General features: G+C 40.0%; 1 protein-coding gene across 1 annotated transcript in view; it reads right to left on the bottom strand.

The window, feature by feature from the left end:
• Positions 1 to 14172, bottom strand: part of itsn2b (intersectin 2b) — a 112767-nt gene extending 98595 nt beyond the window's left edge. Inside the window, exon 1 of the mRNA XM_064341028.1 lies at positions 13938 to 14172. The gene's annotated coding sequence lies outside the window, so the exon portion shown is untranslated. The remainder of the gene's footprint in view (positions 1 to 13937) is intronic.
• Between the last annotated feature and the right edge of the window lie 956 nt (positions 14173 to 15128).

The raw sequence follows: 15128 nt of genomic DNA, 5'->3' as shown, positions 1-15128 counted from the left end.
TATATTGTATATATTTCCTTTATGTGTGTATATTATGAGTATTATTGTATATGAATGTACAGTATAATGGTAGAACCGCCCTGCATTGACTGTTATCTGCATGCTTGGAATGTGTATTAGTGTAAGTTTGCTATGTGTGTCTTAACAATTGACTATAGTTAATGATGTTAGTCCATGCTAACTAATGCCTGTAGTTGCATGAGTGGGTCAGGCTCAACATGGCTGCCCTCTGCTAGTTTAGCTAGGTGGCCTCCAAAAATGGCCGCCGTACCCTTTCATTGAGCCTACCAAGATGGCCGGCTAATGCGGTAGGCTTCATGGCTCCATCTGGGGGTGAATAGCAGAATGGCGCAAGGGTTAAGAAATGTGTACGTAGTAACTAGCTAGTACTGACAGATGCAGTTTCCTTGTATAGCATGTAGCAGCAGTGGCGTTCTAATTTACTGTTCAGTCATGTCACTTAATATTTAACCCCTCCCTTTTAGGACCACACCTTATCACACCTGTTCACATAGGATCATACCTGATCACCCCTCATCACCTCATCCCATTGCCCACCTCCACTTGTCTGCCTGTAATAATGTTCATAAAATTAGAATCCTTGTCCATCCGTGTTCTTGCTGACACCCCTTGGCGATCACACCTCAAGTGACAGTAAACCTAGGGATCCGAGGGAGCAGGTGCTGTCTGGATAGCAGAAATTATCCAGGAACACTGCCCTTCCTTACATGCGCAGATGGCAAAACAAGACTGGTTTGTTCAAACTCTGCTGATGCAAAAACACACATCTCTTCCTAATGACAAATGTACACTAACCATCCCCAAAGGATGATAGAGAACTCATAACCAAATTTAATCTCTAAACCTTGAAGAGTTTGTCGGTTTTAACCTTTAGTTTTTTATAAGCCTACACTGCTTCAAACAACTTCATTATATGATTAGTCTTATTTAACCAATTCAGCACAGGCAATATAATCTTGTCTACTTTTTACTGCTTACTGTAAAACAAAAAACCTTATACAAATACTTGTCTGCAGTTGTATGAACTGAAAGCATTGGGAACATAGCAGTCAATCACTGTCTGCAGTACTTAATTATTGCAACTAACCTGGGGAGGGGAAATGTGATGATTGACTGGCAAGAAGTCTCCATCGACCTCTATCTGAGGAATGACGGAAATCATAAAGAAAGTCTTCATTTCACAAACAATTTCAATTGGCAATTTAAAAATGAATAACTTGTTATACATTTTTTGTATAACAAGTCAACAAGTGTGGTTTTGATTCAGAGAAGAACATTTTTGATAAGAACAGCAAACACTTCTCCTTGTGCTAACTTTACAACTGGCAAAAGACATATTTCACACTGCAATGGTGGCCACCACAAGCCTTTCAACAGGAGGGCTCTTTCTTACAGCAGAATGACTACTGCATTCCTCCAAATGACAAATGGTGAAGACAATTCATGCATGGAATGCTGGAAGACTGGGATTGGCCCAGCAAGATTTTATAGAAAATAGCTTCAAAGCAGCCGTTACAGGCCTTTCTATTTTGACTAGCTGGGACTGTGTTAAGACAGACCAGAGTAAGTCCAGTATTGAGCTGTTGTTTATTTACTGCTATATGTAGATAAACAAAATTAGTTTTAAAATAGGTTTATGTAAATGCGACCATTGGTTCAAAATATTCTTTTTCACTGAAAAATTTAAAGTGTTATAAAGTATCTATTAAGATATTGTTAATAACAGCAGAACCATCTTGGATACACATCATAACTCAAACCAATATTTCTGTCATAAAACAATTTTAATAGGAGTGGATAGGATAGCATGAAAGCCTCCCATGCCACGACTCCACTTGTACACTTTCCTTAACGGGCTATGATCATTCTATTCACCATGAAATGTGTCTATTCTACAAACAAGTTCCTCTTGGCCTGTCTCCCAAGACCAGAAGTTAGTTAGCTCTCCCTCTCCTCCGTCATATTGGCTCAGCTGGTTCTGCCAGGACAGTGTAACCCACTGAGCCTGTTTGCTTTGAGTCTTGAGATAAGCAGACTGAGAGGCATAATGGGGCTGCTAATCAGGTAGATTTAAATGAATCCAAGAGTTGAGCAATTGGCCGGGTCCAGCCTGGGCCGCCTGCATTCGGCCGCAGAAGCACATACATTTTCAGTCTCGGCTTGCCGATGGAGCGGTCACTCCATACATCACCATTCAGGAATCCGGCATGGCAGGTTTCATCCAGAAGCACAAGTCATGCCGAAAGTTCCACGGGGCAGACAAATGAAGACAAACAGGACTAGGGAGCACCTGTGAAGTTGTGCAATCATCGCTAGAACACAGCCAAAGGAGAGGAGACATGCATGCTGAAGTCAAACATGCTAAATTAAGAATGTGGCACTGCTAAAATTGCTGAAAAAAAGTCAAAAATTGAAGATGGCAGCTTTGAATGGTAATTTTGTCAGGAATGAATGGCAAAATGTAATTAATATTAAAAAATATATAAAGTGAGGTTCATAATGTTTGGAACAAAGTTTTTGTTTTATTATTTATTTTACAAACAATTCAGTGTGGTTAAAGTGCACACACTCAGCTTTTCTTTAAGGGTATTTACATATTAGGCTATACATATTGGGTTCACTATGTAGAATTTACAGAACCAGACATTTTGGGGCATATTAAAGTTTTGTAAATGAGAAGTCATCATGATTACTACTTTGCCACATATTCTTTGCGTGTAATGAGTACTTTAAGTCTGTGACTTGTAGACATTACTAGGTGATGCTCCGGTGATGCTCTGCCAGGCCTGTACTGTAACCACCTTCAGCTCCTGCTTGTTTTGGTGGCTAAATTGCCTTAAGTTCTCTTCAGAATATGAACACATAATGTGTTAAATTGGATTCAGATAGGGTGAATGACTTAACCAGTCAAGAATTTTCCATTGTTGCTTTGGCAGTATGTTTGAGATTATTGTCTTGCTGTAGGATGAAGCACCCTCCAATGAGTTTGGAGGCATTTGGTTGAAGCTGAGCAGATAAGATGCTTCTGTACACTTCAGAATTAATTCTCCTGCTGCTATCAGCAGGTACATCATCAATAAAGACAAGTGAACCAGTGTCTCTGGCTGCCAAACATGTCAAAACCATAACACTCCCTCCACCATGTTTCACAGATGAGGGAGGGTGCTTTGGATCTTGGCCAGTTCCTTTTAGCCTCCACATTTGCTCTTGCCCTCATTTTGAAACAAGTGAATCTTGGTCTCATCTGTCCACAAACCCTTTTTCCAGAACTCTGCAGGCTCTTTTAGAGAATTCTCAGCAAACTGTAATCTGGCCATCCTGTTTTTGTGGTTAAGTATTGGTTTGCATCTTGCGAAGTAGCCCCATTAGTTCGGTACGTGAAGTCTTCTGCAGACAGTAGTCACAGACACATCCACGACTGCCTCCTGAAGAGTGTTTCTGAACAGTCGGACAGGTGTTTGGGGCTTTTCTTCATTATGGTAAGAACTGGCCTACCATGCTGTTTGAGAGCTTACCAGTGCTCTCTTAGTTCTTAATGATGTTCCAAACAGGCAATTTTGGTAAGCTTAACATTTGGCATATGTCTCTGACTTTTTAAAATGATCTCTCAGCCTCATAATGGCTTCCTTGACTTTCATTAGCACAACTCCGGTCCCTATGTTGACAAATGCCAATAACAGACTCCAGAGGCAATCTAGAATCTAGACTAGATACTCAAAGCTCTCTTATACCTGCACTAAGGAAGCAATTGAAGACACCTGACTTATAAGAAACACCAGTGAGTTCACTTGTCCCAAATATCATGGCACCCCATGGGGGGGCTATGTATAAAAACTGCTGTAATTTCTACATGGTGAAACCAAAATCTATGGAAATACTATGTAATAAAAGCCGAGAATCTTTACCATAACCACATGTGACAGGCAGGCACATACATACAGGAGCACAGCTGAAATGATGGGGAAACCAGCTCAGCTTGACAGCCCTGGTAGCACAGGCTAGACAAGCATTACACCTATTATAAAAACAACAGCTTCCATTCAAAAGACCATCTGTTTACAAAACAAAGAGTACAAAGACATATCCCAGCTAATCAGAGATTGCCCCAGGGACGCTAATTCCCCACATTACCTGCCCTGGATGTTTGAAAACTGTGCTGTGGCTACATTAGACAAATATGCAGGACAGTCATGGCTTATGTCTTGAAGTTGAAGAACAAAATACCTGTCATGAAACACTTCTTTTCAGAATTACGAGTAGCTAGCTCAACGGCGTGATTCAGAGCACAGAGTGAACTCTCCTGAATAGATAGCAAAAAAACTGTCTAATTGTTGGCCAGCTATTTCAATCTGGCACCTTCACATTCCAACTACACCACCTCATTGCTATTCCCACTGTTTTTTTTATTTTTTATTTATTTTTTAATATACGTTTGCGTTTTTCAGCAGTGTAAAATTACAGACAGGAAAGAAACTAATATTAATTAACAATCATTATATGGTTTAAACAGAGCTTCCCCTTAGCCTTGGGCTACAGCACCATTCCATGCTATGGGAAGACCACTGTTTAGGTTTTGGTCTTCCCTGAAGTGGCAGTAATCAGCCTGGATCCTTGCTCATTTCTGCTGTCAGAGTGGCTTGGGGTTGACTTCCTGTAGCCAATAACAAGTCTACAAGCTGAGCCCTCATGGCTGACAGACCAGATGTTCTACCACAAAAAGAGCTGCACTAAGTCTCATTAAGTGCAGCTCCTGGCCCATCTGCACCTCAGAACTGGCTATCCTTCAGATTGGGCTGCAATTGATACCACTTTCACAATTTTAAATGAAAATGTACTACTGAAAGGGGCTTTTAAAAACCTTTTTAGAAAGCTTTTAGCAATTTGCACCAATTGAATGCAATGTCTAAAGCAGATTTGTATTTTTCAATGATCAGGTGGGAAGGTGGTTTTTTGTTTATTTGGCTACTCCCACTGCCTTGCGTGTGACATTTTAACGGCTTGAGTAAATCAGACATCCTATTATATATAAAAAATATATAAAGTGAGGTTCATAATGTTTGGAACAAAGTTTTTGTTTTATAATTTATTTTACAAACAATTCAGTGTGGTTAAAGTGCACACACTCAGCTTTTCTTTAAGGGTATTTACATATTAGGCTATACATATTGGGTTCACTATGTAGAATTTACAGAAACAGACATTTTGGGGCATATTAAAGTTTTGTAAATGAGAAGTCATCATGATTACTACTTTGCCACATATTCTTTGCGTGTAATGAGTACTTTAAATCTGTGACCTGTAGACATTACTAGGTGATGCTCCGGTGATGCTCTGCCAGGCCTGTACTGTAACCACCTTCAGCTCCTGCTTGTTTTGGTGGCTAAATTGCCTTAAGTTCTCTTCAGAATATGAACACATAATGTGTTAAATTGGATTCAGATAGGGTGAATGACTTAACCAGTCAAGAATTTTCCATTGTTGCTTTGGCAGTATGTTTGAGATTATTGTCTTGCTGTAGGATGAAGCACCCTCCAATGAGTTTGGAGGCATTTGGTTGAAGCTGAGCAGATAAGATGCTTCTGTACACTTCAGAATTAATTCTCCTGCTGCTATCAGCAGGTACATCATCAATAAAGACAAGTGAGCCAGTGTCTCTGGCTGCCAAACATGTCAAAACCATAACACTCCCTCCACCATGTTTCACAGATGAGGGAGGGTGCTTTGGATCTTGACATCAGACATCCTATTAAACATAGGCTTTCAAAATTCAGTCTTAATGTTCCCAGTACAGACTGGGATTTGAACACTAAAGCACAGGTTCTCTGACTTTCTCTTAAGAGAAAGAACTCCTCTTTCATAGAGTGGGAGATTCAAATTCAATGATCCCAGCATGCACTGCAGCTCAAGAGAGTAGCCGTATTTCTTTCTTGTCAGTAATGCACAGGAAAACCCGATTAGAGGAAACATAGGGAGAGTGTTACGCTCCATTGACATTTTTAACCTACTACAATTCTTTATTGTTACTTCTGAGTAGGGCTGGGACCATCGATAATTATCGATAACATTGTGAAATCGATAAGTGAGATAATATTGTTTCTTTCATGCATAAATAAACATACTGCCAGTTACTTATCCAAACACTAAGCATCATTTCCTGACAGAATGCGATTCTATAACAATCGCCACAGATACATGGACACAGCAATGCCAAGAAGCATATCTGTCCCTTCTCAAAAGGTGTTCAGTAAGGCAGGACAGAATTAGGAACAAATTCAGGTCCTGTCTGAAGCCAAAGAATGTGAACACAGGCTGTTGACATGTCAACTTATGTTTGATTGTATACATAATAATAAATAACAACTGTGGTTTCTCCTAGAGTCAGTAACACGTTGTGACCAGTTGTTCAAATAATGGTTTTACGTGACAGTAGTGTTTCCTGCAATAAAAAAATAAAGAAATGTTCTGTGAGGTGAACTGTGAGTGATCATTGACTTAATTACAATATTTAGATGCTCATAAAATGTATAAATATGTAAACTGTTAAGAACGCATTGCTGAAGTAGAGTCATTAATGACATCTTTGTAGTCCACCCAGTCAGCAGCATACAGGCACAGAAACATAGTGATTGTGTTCATCAAATTCTTAGCAAATGTGATCTTCCATTTAATTTATATTTTTAAATTATATTTATGGCTAAGAGTTGATTATTTCACACTTCACTAAAAATTACAGGAGAAGAGAATGTTCACTAATAATACTGGCAACTGAGCCAGCGATGGGGACAGAGTTCAATACAATTTAAGTCTCAGCGATGGGCACAACAATGATAGCAACGATGGAAAATGGTCCATCTCTTTAGTATACACTAAAAGTCATTGCAACCAACTAACAAATGTGATAATCGGCAGCGGCATCGCCTAACTATAAACTGGCCTTAACGCCAGTGGAACATGGCTTAGCTGAATACATTAACAATACGTTATCATTTTAAGGAGATTTCTTCTACGTTTAGTATTGACTAATGCTTAACAACTTAATTTGTTTTCACGATAGCCATGAATCTTCAGCAAAAAGCGAAGCGGTTTGGTTTCTCCGAGTTAGTAATGAAAAATATCCATTTTTGTTCAAATAACACAGTTTACCTTTTGGCAGTTTTTGCTGCATTTAATAATTCTTTAACTGAACAGGATATTGCTTCAAAAAGATTTCTTTTAGTTTCACGTGTTTAGTCACAGTGACTAATGCCTCTGGTGCAAATGAAAACTACAGGATGTGAACCCAGATGTATTTGAATATTGAACTGTTGAATACATTTTCAAATAAAATAATAATAAAAATATTGATATATATTGATGATTTTGTCCCGATTTATCGATTCCTCAATTTCTTATCATCCCAGTCCTACTTTTGAGATTAATTATTTCCACATGAATAAAGACATCTCCAGAAATGATTCCCACAGACTTGAGTAAAAATGCATTTACTGACAAACACAATTTTCATTACACCTCCTCATTACACCTCCTAGTGCTATTCTTCAAAATCATAATCATAATCAATCATATTTAAAATAGTTTGCTCTGTATTTGGAGAAAATACAATGCTGTATTCACACGCCTGCAAATATACGTAGGCTAACTAGACAGCAGAGAGAGGACACTGTACTATGTTCACAAAGCTCCTACGGTTAAACCAAAACTATCAATTAAGCCTCTGAGCATTTTGTTATTGTAAACTCATACAGACATGAATCAGAAGTAGATTGTTCATGCATGGCTTTAGCAAGCAGGCCACAGAGGCCATTTGACCAGCGGGGGTCGCTAATAGAGATGACATTTATCCTAGATGACTGAACTTTCCCTAACCTTGAGTGACACTAGCCTACTACTAATTATGCATCATTCTGTGGGGCCCATCCATGCACTAGATTAGGGCCTTAAAGGGGAATTCCACAGCAAAACATTAACATTTTTCCATCTACGCAATATCTTCAGACTCAGACCCTCTCTCACCCATCCTGATGCAGAAAAACTTATCCACGCATTCATTTCCAGCAGACTGGACTACTGCAAGGCACTCCTCACTGGTCTTCCCTCCCGCCTCCGACACAAACTGTAATTAGTTCAGAACTCGGCTGCAAGAATACTGTCCTGCACATCCTCCCGGTCTCACATCACCCGTCTTGAAGGATTTACACTGGCTCCCAATCACATCACGCATCACATTCAAACTCCTCCTCCTAGTTTATAAATCCCTAAATAGCCTCGTACCCAGTTACCTCTCTGACCTCCTGCTCCCCTACCAGCCACCCAGACAGTTACGTTCATCCACACTGTGACTGCGCCTTCTCAGTTGCCGGCCCCAAACTCTGGAACGCCCTCCCCCCTGACATCCGTACCTCAGACTCACTCACCTCCTTCAAATCTCGTCTTAAAACCCACCTCTTTTCCCTAGCCTTCCCTTGATGTTTGTCTTCCCCCTCTCACACCCCCTCCTACCACTGCCGCACCACTAGTCCCACTGAATTCTTTTTTCTCTGATTTGTATGATTCATTGTATGTATGTATGTATGTATGTATCATGTATTGTAAAGCATCTGAGACCATGAAAAGCGCTATATAAAATAAATGTATTATTATTATATTAACCTCCTTTAACAGATCAAAGTGTAACCGATTAAGACTCTTAGCAGCTGGCCAATGCAATCTGAAAAACCACCCCACCAACCTCCCATACTGGGTGAAGGGTATTAGCTTGTGAACTAGGTACTGTAGTGGACTTGCTTGTCTTCAGCACTCTGACGGCAGAAATGAAATCTCCATTTGTACATAACCTAACCCCATGCCTACAAAACACACTGAGCCGTTTATATGCTTTGGTGTGATGGCTGCTCAAGCATCAGAAACACATGTTTTAAAAAGAACACAAAGACTTGACAAACTGTTTACTGAAAACATTTAAGCCCACGCTTGCAGCAGAATGACAGTGCAAATTGAGGTAATTGACCAAAACATTGTAGACAGGGTAACTATACATAAAGTGAGGTAGAGTAAAAATCTTACATTTAAAACATTTATTTCTTTAACTGGCAGTAAAACTAGTAATATTGCAAACTGATTTCTCAGACCCACATATTCTGTCTTGATTCCACTAAAATGATAACTCGGGCAGGACGTGTGCATGTCACTGTTGATCTGTCATTTAGACAAGCAACAAAGAATGAACAAGACGACACAGACATGTTTTTTTTGTCAGATAATTTGAAATATATTCACAAAGTCCACAAATTTCCTATGGTATTCAGGTCAGGGCTTTGTGATGGCCACTCCAATATTTTAACTTTGTTGTCTTCCAGCCATTTTGTTAAAACTTTGAAGGTATGCTTAGGATCACTGTCCAGGCAGTTGCGACCAAGTTTTAACTTTCTAGCTGATGTCTTGAGGTGTTGCTTCAGTATTTTTAGACAATCCTCCTTCCTCATGATGCCATCTATTTTCTGAAGTGCACCAGTCCCTTCTCCAGCAAAACACCCCCACAACATGATGCTGCCACCCTCATGCTTCACATTTGATGTTGTTCTTCAGATGAAAAGCCTCACCCTTTCTCCTCCATACATAGCGCTGATCATTATGGCCAAACAGTTCAATTTTTGTTTCAACTGATCAAAAAACACTCCTCCAAAAAGCTAGGTCTTCGTCCTGGTGATCACCTGCAATCTTCATTCTGGCTTTTTTATGCCGGTCTTGAAGTATGGGCTTCTCCCTTGCATGACAGCCTTTCAGGCCATGTAGGACTTTCTTAATGGTGGATGTAGATACTTTGGAACCTGATGCCTCCAACTCCTTATCAAGGTCCCTTATTGTTGTCTTGGGGTTCAGTTGAAACTTTCGGTCCAAAGTTTGTTCAGCCCTGGGAGTTAATTTGTGCCTCCTTCCTGAATGATGCAGATTCTGTGTGGTCCCAAGATTTTTATATTTGCACACAATTGTTTGTTCAGACACTCATGGTAACGTGAGTTGTTCGGAAATTGCTCCTAAGGAGGAACCAGATTTTTTTTCTGAGGTCTTGGCTGAGTTGCTTGGATTTTCCCATGGTATCAAGGGTAAAAAGGCAGTGGCTCTAAAGGTAGGCCCTTAAATACAGCCACAGGTGCCAATTAACTCCCAATTAATTCCTAATTATGACAATTGGCCAATTGGAAGCTTCTAAAAAGTCATTACATCAATTTCTGGAATCTTCCAGACAGTTTAAAGAGACAGTTAACTTAGTGTATGTAAACTTTTGACCCACTGGAATTCTGATATAGTGAATTAAAGATTAAATAAATCTGTCTCTAATCAATTGTTTTAAAATTACCTCTGATGTGAACAAAGTAGATACCCTAATTGACTTGCCAAAAGAAATGTATGGTAACATGAAATGTGCGGAGTTGTGAAAAACTGAGTTTGAATATCTTTAGCCTAGGTGTATATAAACTTTTGGCTATTAGGTGTTCATTAGACAGCCAATCAGCAGCAAGCTCGTACAGCTCCCATGTGATCATGTGATGTGATTCTGTCAATCACATGGAAGCTATGCAAAGCTTTGCTTCTTATTGGCTCTCATATGTAATACATAATAGTGGAGACGTTTTTCCCTGGAAGAATTTCAGGCGGCCTCTGAAGTTTAGATGCTTACTACTGCATCAGGTATAATAAAGAGCCATTCAGATAAGCATGCTGATCATAAAAATTTGCTATCATTATATCATACCTCCTTCCTGCTCTTTCACACACACTCACACTTAATGACACACACACGTCCACTCACACACATTCCTCACTGCATGCTATCCCAGGTGAGAATGTCGGACACACGCCAGGTATCATGACTGGAATTATTTTATCTTTCTGGGTCATTGCCACATAATATTTACCAATACTATCCTATCACTTTCTGATAGAAGGCAAGTTATCTGGAGCCCTGACACACTTCCCAGCACACTTCCCAGAGAGTCAGGAACTTCAAACTGTCAACCTTTGTTTAAAATTCTTTACGATAAAATTTCTCTTTGCAATACTGTTGATATAGAACATGGTGCATGGTAGATTTCATAGAAATTTTAGATATACAGACGTGCATAATTAAAAATGTGCTAACAGGATTAGTTTGGGTTGGTGAGCAAATTCAATCTCTTTACTGTTAGGAAAAAAAACACACCGATATATAAGACTATCAGCCATGAATGCCTTAACCCACAAGAGACCTTCATCTAAACATCATGCAAATTAATTCATCAGTAATACAAATAGCTGCATCTAAGGCAGCTCAATGCAAATGACAGCACAGTCAACAATCACATGGTAATTTCAAGTCACAGATTGTAGTATTTAAATAGTCAGTCCCTAACACTACAGAAAAGAGCTTCTGATGGAAAATTGTTGTGACTGTGGGACTAAGGTTTGTCTTGGTACTGTCAGATGTGTTTGGGCTTTTATTTTTAGAGGAATTGTGTTTTAGGTCTGTGTACATACTGTGACTATTTAAAATATATTGTATTGCTGTTGCACTGGAAGAGCATGATTACCTTTCACTTGCATGGTCTATTAATACTCCCATTTAGGTGACCTCAATGTATTTATTTATTTGTATGTATGTCTGTATGTATGTATTTATGTTTTTACCTCCATTTACTTTGGCAGTGAATGGTATTACAACTCTTGAGATATTACAACTCAGTCTAACCTCATTTCCACCCTGGCCCAGATAAGGTGCCAGCAGCTGTGATGACTGCCGAGTTGCAGTCTGCCTTGTCTACCAGCCTTACAGACAACTTCTAAGATCTCTGCACAGTGCCATTAACAGTAACCCAGAAACAACAGTTTACAGTTTATTTACAGTTACAGTTTCTCCTCTGCTATGCCATAATATTAATTAGTATATCAAGGACACTGTCATAAATATTTCTGAATTTAATATTTAATTAACTTAAGTAGTGGTTGAGCTCTAGCCGCTTCATACTGAATAGCCATAGTCTACTATTCTGATACAAGTAATGAGCCTTGTCATTTGCAAGTTGTTTGCCACAAAAGCATCCCCTAAATGAATAAATGAACATGAAAGTGTCTTCAGAACATTAAATTGTCACCTGTGAATCCCCTAAGACAAACTACCCACAGGAGGCAATAAATGACACCCAGTCGTAAACAGGCACAGAAAAGAGAATTTACCACCATATCCATGATACAAAATGTTGGTATCATGCATCAAGAATACATGTGAAGAAAGCACTCATTGCACAATGCACTTTGTCATTCGCTAAGATAGTATCATAATTCACATAACATGCCATACAAGTGAAACATCTTACATAAATCAAAATAACCACAGGATAACTTGAGTGTATTCACATAAGTTGTTGCAGGACACTTCGTTCGGCACCCAATAAACATGTGCATGCAATTACAGTAAAGGGCACTGCCTGAGAGCGTTTTTCACAGACCTGTTGATCACCGAAAGCTCTTGAAGTTAGAGTCTCCTCAAATTATCAGCTTTTACTGTTTGTAAGATGCAATGAACTTGACCCCCTATCGCTGCATACTGAACTGTGTGAGAAGTCACTGACAGAAAATCAGAATAGTACACCATGAGGGTCAGTCAGCAAGGGTCTCAGTCGGCCTGCCCTGGCCTCTTCGTGTTCACTATACACATTCAATCCAATTCTGCACTTCACTCAGCAAAACAGGCTAATGTGAACGGCCTATTTCACTATAATCCAAATGTCTGGCCATAATGTGGACGGGACAGAAAACTGTTCAGAATTTAGTCCCTCTGGAAGTCAATATTTACTACTGTGTTCAGAATAATTTATGGTCTACATGCAGCGTGTTTTTGCTGTTAATATACTCGCAACAGAATTAAGAGATGTATCTAAATAATCAAGAACACTCAAGTTGTCCCTTCCCAACCCCCTACCCTAGCAATGTTTCAACAAAAAAGTGCAAACCAAAATTTTTCCATTAAGTAGCCTAGGACACTAAGTCCAACTCTGTGTGTTCGTAGGCATACGTCAGAATTATTCTGATAAATGAAAGTGACAGGCTCCTGCAGTGTTGCGTTTTCTGGATTACTACTGCTAGATGGGTTAGATTATTCTACTGCTGCGAGGAAATGCATGTAGCCAAGCAGGAAATTCTCCTGCCGACAGTAATCACAGGTAATGCCAATGAGAAATCATGTTGTTATCGTGAGTTTGTCAAAAATTCGTTTTTGCTTTACAAAGTCAACACAGCACGTTGCAATCCCTGTCTGACGTTAGTGGTAACTTATTTTAACCAGTAAGTGTGCGCTGGACAAACTTGTGGTAGCCTATATACTATGTTACTATTCTTGTGTTGTGCAAACGTTTATTACAACGAATTTATCAAATCTAAAGCAGAGGACGAGTTAACACAAAATAAAGGCATATCATTCGATAGTTCAGAAAATCAAATTAACCCAAAAATACGTGTAGTCTCATGAATTCCGGAATAAACAAGGTTGAAAACGCGAAACACGGATACTGTAACTTAGGCAAGCATTCCCTGGTGTGTCGCAAGCTGACATGGCTAGGCAGCTAGCACTACAACTTTGCAACCTGCTGAACGAGTTAGGTCATGGATTCATTTTTTAGAAACTCATCATGAAACCACTGTTTAAAAAGCCACCAAATTAGACCACAACCCCTATATTACAAAAATTAATGTACGAATCATTTGGAAACATTTATATTTTCATCGCCACTGTGCACACTTCGAAGCGCCTTTATGTAGCATTGTATTGCACTAAAACGCGTTTCTGTGTATATCCTTGCAAAGGAGAGCTGCATCCAGCGTGAACAATCTACGTTTGATACAGACGAAAGTAGCTACCTACGTGATAAGTCTTTCTTACTTACTTATCGCGGTGCTACGCACAACTGGTTTTGGATTTCTTCTTTAATCCTTGGTCTGGACGATGAACACATTCCCCGTCATGAAAATCCTTCAAGAAAATAATGGCAAACGTAAAACTTGGTCTAGTATTTAAAAAAAAACAAAACAAATATGCTTGGCTGGGTATTGTACCTGTTGCTGGTGGTAGTGTGGTGTCACACCAACAACATGGCTGACAGTCAGAGCGACGCTTCATTACTATTCAACCGCAGGATGGGAGGAGAAATCGCTGCTTTGGAACCTTACGGTCACACTGCCCTCTATTGTTCAGGTACAAATCACACCCACGGTCCGCCCCTCATATGTCACGAGACAGGGCACCGGCCACAGGAAGCAGGTCCCGACGTGCGCAAACATATACTACATGGCCAAAAGTATGGGGACGCCAGTAATATGGAGTTGATCCCCCCTTTGCTGCTATAACAGTCTCCACTCTACTGGGAAGGCTTTCCACTAGATTTTGGAACATGGCTACCTGAATTCTCTACCATTCAGCCACAGGAGCATTAGTGAGGTTTGGCAGTGATATTGGGCAATTAGACCTGGCTCGCAGACAGTGTTCCAATTCATTCCAAAGTTGTTTGATGGGGTTGATGTCAGGGCTCTCTGCAGGCCAGTCTCTCCAACACCAAACTTGGAAAACCATTTCTTTAGGACCTTCTCCAAACTGTTGCCACAAAGTTGGAAGCACACAATTCTCTAGAATGTCATTGTATGCTGTAGCATTAAGATTTCCCTTCACTGGAACTAAGGGGCCTAACCCAAACCATGAAAAACAGCCCCAGACCATTATTCCCCCTCCAGCAAACTTTACAGTTGGCATTATGCTTTCACGCAGGTTGCGTTCTCCTGACATTCGCCAAACCCAGATTTGGCTGTTCGACTCCCAGATAGTGAAGTGTGATTCATCACTCCAGAGAACATGTTTCCACTGCTCCAGAGTCCATTGGTGGTGTGCTTTAAACCACTCCAGTCGATGCTTAGCATTGCACATGGTGATCTTAGGCTTGTGTGCTGACATTGCTTCCAGAGGTAGTCTGGAACTCTTGGGTGAGTGTTGCAACTGAAGGCAGATTATTTTAACACGGATTTCCCGTTCCGTGAGCTTGTGTGGCCTACCGCTTCATGGCTGAGCTGTTGTTTCTCCTAGACAT

Source organism: Anguilla rostrata, chromosome 6 (genome assembly GCF_018555375.3).
Source record: "Anguilla rostrata isolate EN2019 chromosome 6, ASM1855537v3, whole genome shotgun sequence".
In the NCBI taxonomy this organism is placed as follows: domain Eukaryota; kingdom Metazoa; phylum Chordata; class Actinopteri; order Anguilliformes; family Anguillidae; genus Anguilla; species Anguilla rostrata.
This window is presented reverse-complemented; position numbering and strand designations above follow the sequence as displayed.